Below are 9527 nucleotides of genomic sequence, written 5' to 3' on the forward strand. Positions count from 1 at the left end.
GTCAATTTAAAAAGAAATGTGGGGTTTTTCTTAGAGTACTTTGGCAGTACTTTTGCTTATTGTATGTATGTAAATATGTCAGCAGTTGATCTCTGGGGAAGGGTTATTTCTTTTAGTGGTCTTTAGAAGTCGTACCACACTTAATAAGATCAGCTTATTCTTAGCAGCAATAGGCTCATGTGATATAGCAGTTTTCTGAGGACAGTGTTGGAGCACATGTTTCAAGTTGTTGCACAGTAGGGCTCAGCCTAATATTTTAAATGCGTGAATTTAAATCAGACCATAATTCTCAATTTCAAAGACAGAGCCAACCGATGAATGATAAAACTGTGTTATAGTGCAGTGCCATGATTCCAGTCAGTACACAGCATTTTCCCCTCAAATCAAACATAGGGTTTTCTACCCAAGCCTCTTGAAACAGCCAAGAATTCACTTTGATATACAAAGGCTGATCCATGTGAAAAGACATTACACAGACGATGGCAAGCAGCTGTTCTTCATATCAAGGAAGGTCACACATAGAGGAAATGGACTTACATTAAAACAGGAGAGATTTTGGACAGATACTAGACACACTTTCCTGACAGAGGGATGCAACACAGATGGATTCATGATGAAAAACTTCTGTGGACTTTTTCCCTAGAGGGGAACCTGGAGGTTCCTCACTGCCCTTTCACCTGCATATGGAGAATATGTTAAAACAGAGGAATGATGTCGTTTTAATTGATATATAATATTAACCATTCACAGAAACATGAAATAACCTAAAACACCTACATCCAGAACAACTCTATATTTTTTTCATCCACTTTCCTACTAAAGAAAAGATTTCATTCCCTAGAGAAAATATCCTGAGCTAGTCAGAATGACTAAAAATAAAATAATTAGTTTAGAAAGAAATAGCAAGGAGTGAAACACTTTTAAGTTAACTGTATCCAGGTGTGACACACTTAACTAAAAACCAGTTTAAAAGTAGGTCATTTAAAATAAACTCTTTGAAGGTTAAAGGAACAAAAATGTGTATTTTTACAAGAAAGCCAAGAGATACAGGTTTGTTGATCTTGATTCTAGCCTAGAGAATCATTTGTCTTTCCTTTATAAGTTATAGATAAAAACTTTTTAGTTGGTGCTCAGCCTCATTTAAAAAATCTCAGATGGCTGCGTAGACACCATTGTGAAGCCTGCCTCTTTCCAAATATATAAGGAAAAGTGTGACTTAATTATTATGCCAGAGAAAAAGAAAGAACCTCATGACTGGAGATAACATTCATCTTTTAGGAGTAACTTTTGGATAAACTTCTTTGACTCAATTCTTTGAAAACAAAAATCAACATTTTACAATTTGGTAAAATCAATTAAAACTCAAACAAGACCGCCAAATTAGGGATACTTAAGGTGTACAAAAATTTTCACTCCACTTTGATACATGCCTTGAAAATACTCCATTTTTTAAATAAACAAAGGTTGTACAGAGATCTAGATGAAGCTAGAAGTTCAGTCCTTTTATTGATAGATATAGTCACAGTGACTCAATTTTCCCATTCCTTTCTTATAGGGAAATGAAAAGTATATTTAAAGGTGATAACATGCAGTCATAATATTTGGAAGTTCTAGGATAAAATTTCCAGCTATGCTTACATAAAATGTTGTCTTTAAATAATAGCACTTCCAAGAAGAGTAATCAGTAAATCAGTCGAAAGAAGGAGATACTCCACAGAACAGGCCCCAATTCCTTCAGTTTGTTTTCATTCTTCTCTGTCAATGAAATCACTGAGGTGGTGCATATATTAGAAGTATTGTGCAAGATATTCCAACATGAGAGTAAAGCCTGCAAAATTTCTTTCATATTAGGTCTGGGAACCTGAAAAACATTTCAATAATGTCTTAAAACTCTAGAATTGATCAATGCAAGTGATTTTCTCTTTGCAATAGTTACCTTGGAAGGCCATATGTTGTTTTTTTCTAATATTTATTTATTTATTTATCTTTGGCTGCATTGGGTCTTCGTTCCTGGGCGCAGGCTTTCTCTAGTTGCAGTGATCGGGGGCTACCCTTCCTTGTGGTGCATGGGCTTCTCATTGCGGTGGCTTCTCTTGTTGCAGAGCATGGGTTCTAGATGCACGGGCTTCAGTAGTTGTGGCACGCAGGCTCAGTAGTTGTAGCTCGCGGGGTCCAGAGCACAGGCTCAGTAGTTGTGGCGCACGGGCTTAGTTGCTCTGCGGCATGTGGGATCATCCCGGACAGGGGCTCGAACCTGTGTCCCCTGCATTGGCAGGCAGATTCTTAACCACTGTGCCACCAGGGAAGCCCAGCCATATGTTTTTATAAACTGTGTTGCCATTGCTCAAAACATTTTGGGAAATTCCTCTTTGAATGCTTTCAGAGTCTGCATTAGACTTTTTGCATCTCTTCACTAGTGACATTATTTTGGTGTTTTTATTTTATGCTGAGAGTGAATTTGTTTTTTTGTATATTTTACTATGTTTTTTAAAAATAAATTTATTTATTTTATTTTTGGCTGTGTTGGGTCTTCGTTGCTGTATGCGGGCTTTTCTCTAGTTGTGGTGAGCAGGAGCCACTCTTGGTTGCGGTGCCCAGGCTTCTCATTGCGGGGGCTTCTCGTTGCGGAGCACGGGCTCTAGGCGCGAGGGCTTCAGTAGTTGTGGCATGTGGGCTCAGTAGTTGTGGCTCGCGGGCTCTAGAGCACAGGCTCAGTAGTTGTGGCGCACGGGCTTAGTTGTTCCGTGGCATGTGGGATCCTCCTGGACCAGGGCTCGAACCCGTGTCCCCTGCATTGGCGGGCGGATTCTTAACCAAGGCGCCACCAGGGAAGCCCTGTTTTTTTGTGTATTTTAAATAGCCAAAATTACTTCATCTATGATCTGGTGGGAAACACATTTTTTCTTTTTGGTAAAATGAGAAATGTTTATAAAGTAGTGACACTGCTTTTTGTCGTCCGGATTGGAAATTTACACAACCCTGTTTGCCAGCTGTGTGACTGCCCAATGCCTCAGTTTCCTTCTCTGTAACAGTAGTAACAATGGCTCACATAGACTTGTTCCATTATGGGATATAATAAATATACTTTAGTAGTCAGAGTGCCCAGCACACAGTTAGAGCTCAATAGTTCTTACCTGGAGAATAGCTACATGAAGGGATTTCTAGCCCTCTCCTTTCTATTAAACTCCTTACTCCATCTATTCAAATCCAGCACAGTCAGTTTCAAAACTGACTCCAAATCTATTCTCTGAAGTCACCTTTTTGGTGTAAATAAATCATTTCGTAATTTTCTCTTTTTCCAACAATCACGGAGTCCTGAAGATTGATCATACATCATGACTCTTAAATCCATCCCCTTTTCTCCAGCCCACTTCCTGTCTTCTATCCTTGAAGCCATGCATTCTCCACGTTGCAGGCAGAGTGATCTTTCCAAAGTGTAAGCCTGATGGAGTCACTTCCCTCTTAAAACATTTTAGTGTTTCCCCATTATCCTCTGGATAGAGGACAGTCTTCTCAGTGGGACATATAAAGCCATTTGTGATCTGAACCTGGTTTATTCTAGAAGCACCAGTGCCACATTTCTTTAAATGTAGCATATTCTCACTTTCCCAGGACTTTGCAAGAGGCTGAAATTTGCTCCCTTTGGCTTCTGGGTAACTCCTACTGTTCCCTCTGGATTTAATTTAGAGATTAAGTTCTCCAGGAAACTCACACTCCCAGGCCCTCTACGGGTCCCACTTCCCACCCAAGGCTCATTTAGGTATACCTCTTAAGTATTCTCATAGCACCTGCTCAATCATTGCCCTGTATTGTAATCCTCTACTTGAAATTTATTTCCACATCAAGACATGAGCTTCTGGAGGGCAGGCCCTGTGTCTTATTCATGCTAGTCTTAGTTGAACACCCCAGGACCTTGTATTCATATTTATATCCCTAGGAACATAATAGGGCTCAGTAATCATTTATTGAATGAACGAATAATGTTTCTGATGTCTTATTTACTGCTCTTGTAGCTCATTAACGATTTTTATTGTTATTAAGATAAAATAAATCTCCCAAATTTGGGCTTTCACACCTGCCCTCTCTGACTTGAAAAAACCCAGAGCTGCAGCTCAACCTCTCACTTGATGTGGATCTTTGCTCACGCATCACCTCGGAAGGGTCTTCTGAGTAAGTAAATAGGACACACGATCAGACCATTGTTAAACACAGCTATATTTTTCTTGATACACTTATCTACTCTGACATTATATTCTATATTTATTATTTTTTTGTTTATTCCTGATGTCTGTAAGCTCCGTAAAGCTGAGTTTGTTTTATTCACCACTGGGTCCCAGCTCCCGCAATACTGTCTGGCACATGCTGGGTGCTTAATGTTAAGTAAAGTATTGAATAACCAGATTATAAGGTCCTTGAGAACAGTAAATTGTGTATGCTCCACATAATAACCTAAAATATTATAGTATGTAATTGATAAATATATGTACATGTATTTGCTGTAGTCACCTAAAAAAAGTAACAGGGTGCCTGTTGAGGCAGGCAATACCTGTAGGTAAACTTTGAGGGGGGGAAATTAAAAATTAAGTGAGCACTTCCAACCTGTAAGAAAGGAGGCAGACAGTTTCTTTGAATCAGGTCTTCTGCTAAAAATCACGGGATATTTTGCCTTTAGTTATGTACATGTGGTATAGGAAGGTTTCCCTTGTTTGAAGGGGGAATGACAGTTGAAACAAAAGGCTGCCATGCCCTAGGACCCCTTGAGTAAAAAAGGTCCCTGGGATGGAATGAATTTGTATAAGGAATTTGGAACATCTGGAAGGAGGAACTAAAACATGTATCTTTATTACCTGTGATTTAGCATTGGGAGGCGGCTGGGGGCGGCGGGACTTGGAGGGGTACAGTGTGCCAAGCTGAATCAGGATGCCCCTGATCTAGGTACAAAGGCAGAGAAGAGCAATGGTTCCCCCTGAGGAAAAAATCATCTGCAAAAGGGGCAGAGGTGGATTTATCCCGAAGTTACAGAAGCTTCCAGGATCATTCATTTACAGGACCCCTTCTGAGTCTCTGAGTGGGTCCCTAGCAATGTGACCACATCATTGCAACTATTTAACTGCTGACTGATTAAGACAACCGACTCTTTCCACCCAAAATTCCTCCTCGGACTTCTTCAGTAATATCATTGGAGTGGCTGAAGGCGTTTTGGGGATCCAGCTAAGAGGAAGTTCATAGGTATACATTTAGTTTGGTTTAAGGGGGATATCTTTATCTGGTTCAAAGTCAATTCTTTTTATTGTTAAGTTTTTGCTAGCTGCCCTGCTGGAGGAATGAATTATAAGAATATTCCTACCACCCATTCTTCAGAATCACCTAATCTCAGGACAAGAAGGGTCAGACATCCTGTTGAAATATAAATGTGTCTTACACCACCTGTCACTAGAAGTATGTGGATAGTTCAGGAGAAAAAAGCTCTTTCTGACTTGGGGAATCTGGAAAACTGTGATGAGACTTAGTTTAAAATGAAACTGTAGGGCTTCCCTGGTGGCGCAGTGGTTGAGAGTCCGCCTGCCGATGCAGGGGACACGGGTTCGTGCCCTGGTCCGGGAAGATCCCACACGCCGCGGAGCGGCTGGGCCCGTGAGCCGTGGCCGCTGAGCCTGCGCGTCCGGAGCCTGTGCTCCGCAACGGGAGAGGCCACAACAGTGAGAGGCCCGCGCATCGCAAAAAAAAAAAAAAAAAGAAGAAGAAGAAACTGTAATATGTTTTAAAATTACTGGATAGTAAAAAATTCTGTAAGGTATAGAAGAAGAATGCTACTTTACTAGTCTTTGCTGAAAAAGGTGTTAACTATTTGATTCCAATGATAAACTAAACAGCAAAGGATGTAGAGTATGATTTTAAGGGCTTCACCTGATACTCTACCATTCCCTGCCTTCCATCAAAAAAAAATTTTTTTTTGTTTAAAATAGAACCTCATGATGGAAGGGGACATAGTATCTGACATTGCTAGACTCTTGGGGTACAAATGCACTGCATCCCAAGCCTCAGCATGCTAGCACACACAGACTAACATGTTGCTACCCACCCTGTGTAAGAACGATTTGCCAGGAATATTCCAATGGTGGGATTCCAGTTGGAGGGGAGTCTAACTGGAGGGGATATTGAAGCACCAGAAATTGAGGGTATGTAGGGAATGAAATTCTAGCCCAAACCAAAGAACACTGTTCTATATGAACACAGATTAAGACTGCAAGAATGAAAGGTACAATAATAGGAAATACAAATGTAGGTAATGAAGGGCTTATATGATCCTCTCCTCTTGGTCATTCCTATGTTCTCAAGAACACACTCCTATATAACTCTAGCACAGTGCTTGAAAGCCTTAAAACAAGTATTTGAGGATTAAGAGACTCATCGGATATGCTGGATATCTTCTGTTTGTTCCTCCAGGTCCTACTCTGTTCCCCACAAGGCTGACCTATAAGGACCATATAAACAAGTTCCTTTGGAGCCAAGAATATACACTGGAGAAAAGACAGTCTCTTCAATAAGTGGTGCTGGGAAAACTGGACAGTTACATGTAAAAGAATGAAATTAGAACATTCTCTGACACCATATACAAAAATAAACTCAAAATGGATCAAAGACCTAAATGTAAGACAGGATACTATAAAACTCCTAGAGGAAAACATAGGCAGGACACCCTTTGACATAAATTGCAGCAATATCTTTTTGGATCCATCTCCTAGAGTAATGGAATTAAAAACAAAAATAAACAAATGGGATGTAATTAAACTTAAAAGCTTTTGCACAGCAAAGGAAACCATAAACAAGATGAAAAGACAACTTACAGAATGGGAGAAAATATTTGCAAATGATGCAACCAACAAGGAATTAATTTCCAAAATATACAGACAGCTCACACAGCTCAATATCAAAAAAACAACCCATTCAAACAGTGGGCAAAAGGCCTAAATAGACATTTCTCCAAAGAAGACATACAGATGGCCAACAGGCACATGAAAGCATGCTCAACATCACTAATTATTAGAGAAATGCAAATCAAAAGTACAATGAGGTATCACTTCACTCCAGGAAGAATGGTCATCATCAAAAAGTCTACGAACAATACATGCTGGAGACAGTGTGGAGAAAAAGGAACCCTCCTACACTATAGGTGGGAATGTAAATTGGTATAGCCACTATGGAGAACAGTACGGAGTTTCCTTTAAAAACTAACTATAATAGAGTTACCATATGATCCTGCAATCTCACTCCTGGGCATATATCTGGAGAAAACTATAATCCAAAAAGATACATGCACCCCAATGTTCATTGCAGCACTATTTACAATAGCCAAGACATGGAAACTACCTAAATGTCCATCAACAGATGAATGGATAAAGAAGATGTGGTATATATATATATATATATATATATATACACACACATATATATATATATACATACATACAGTGGAATATTAGCCATAAAAAAGAATGAAATAATGCCATTTGCAGCAAGATGGATGGACCTAGAGATTATCATACTAACTGAAGTCAGACAGAGAAAGACATACATGCTATCACTTATATGTGGATTCTAAAAAAAAAAAGGTACAAATGAACTTATTTACAAAACAGAAATAGACCCACAGACATAGAAAATAAATGGATGGTTACCAAATGGGAAAGGGGGAGGGAGGGATAAATTAGGAATTTGGGATTAACATATTCACACTACTACATATAAAAGAGATAACCAACAAGGACCTACTGTATAGCACAGGGAACTATACTCAATATTTTATAATAACCTATAAGGGAAAAGAATCTGAAAAAAGAATATATATATATGTGTGTGTGTGTGTGTGTGTGTGTGTGTGTGTGTGTGTATACACACACACATATATATAAAACTGAATCACTTTGCTGTACACCTGAAACTAACACATTGTAAATCAACTATACTTCAATTTAAAAAAATAATATGAATATGACTGTATTGATATTAATAATATATGTAATTATAAAAGTATAATATAAATTTGTATATTTATAAATTTGTAAATTTTCTCAGCTTATTAGATTTTAGCACAATTAAGAAAAACAAGCTCTTTTGCCCTCTGGCTATTGGCTGCCTTGGTTTACAGGGAGCATCAGAAAGAGATGGCAGGCGTGGAGGAAAATGAGCTCAGAATCTTTAATAACCCAATATGGTAAACTAAACATGACATCAGTTTTTTTTGCTATTTCTCCCATGGAAGGGTGGAGTCCAATTCCCCTCTCCCCTTTAATCAGGGCTGGCCTAAGTAGCCTGCTTGAACAATTGAATGCAGTGGCAGTGACATTTGGAGACTTCTGAGGCTATGGCATCACAAGAAGCCTTGAAGCCCCCACTACCTAGGTCTCTCTTGGAACACTCACTCTTGGAGCTCTGTGCTGTCTTGTAAGAAGTCAACTACCCTGAGACTTCCCTGCTGGAGGGAGACATAGGGAGAGCCGGAGGAGAGAGAGAGCAATGCTGGCCATCCCCTAGCTGTTCCAGCCTTCCGGGGCAGACATGTGAGTGAAGACAATATCTTGGAGGATATTGCAATCCCAGCAGACATATCGTGGAGAAGAACCAAGGAACCCAGCCAACAACCGTACTGAGGCCCCAGATATATGACCCCTGTCAAGCTGTCTCAAACATCTCCAGCTGTTCAAACCACCCCAGCCGAGACTCCAGGCTTTTGTGAAGCAAAAATAATCCATCTCTGCTGTGCCCTTGCCAGAGTTAGTGACCCACAAAATTGTGAGCACAATACGTGATTATTGTTTCACAGCAATAAGTAACCAAACACCTGGTAACCTCCCAACTGGGTCAGCCCTGGTTGGCTGTGTCCCTCTGCCAAAGTCCCTTCCAGACAACCCTCTCTATAGAACTACGCTTGCCTTACAGCCTGTGGGAGCTAACGGCTCCCTGCCATCTCTAGCTGTACTATCCTTTGTTATTGCCTTTTAAAAATCTTCTCCACCTTTCAAAAAAAAAGTCAATTAAATTCTCCGAGTGTCATCTGTTTCCTGTCAGGATCTTGGCTTATATACCAGACCTGATATACAGGTCTCAAGATTTATTAAAGAGCAGGGGAGAAAGCTACACACAGTCTATGTAAGGAGGTTCAAAATTATGCTTTAGAAAGCCAGAGACAAATTAGCAAAATAGTATGTGTATATAGTCGTATCAGGTAATTAGTATGTTACCCTTCATGAAATACTTTAGAATACTTTAGAAGAGACTAGGTTTTTAATGCCATCCTTTACGTTTTCTGGATTCAGTGACTCTTACCCATTCTTTTGCTTTGTGAGGAAAGTGGTCATTTTCTGGCATACTGTCTTATTTTATTTAACAAACAGTTATGTCACACTTTCTATATTTAAGCCGCTCTGGAACAATATACAAATAATAATTCATTTGATCCTCCTAATAACACTATCAGCCATTTTACAAATGAAGACGCTGGGGCATGTAGAGATTATATTACTGGT

Source organism: Grampus griseus, assembly GCF_964374135.1.
Source record: "Grampus griseus genome assembly, chromosome: 4".
Taxonomy (NCBI): Eukaryota; Metazoa; Chordata; class Mammalia; order Artiodactyla; family Delphinidae; genus Grampus; species Grampus griseus.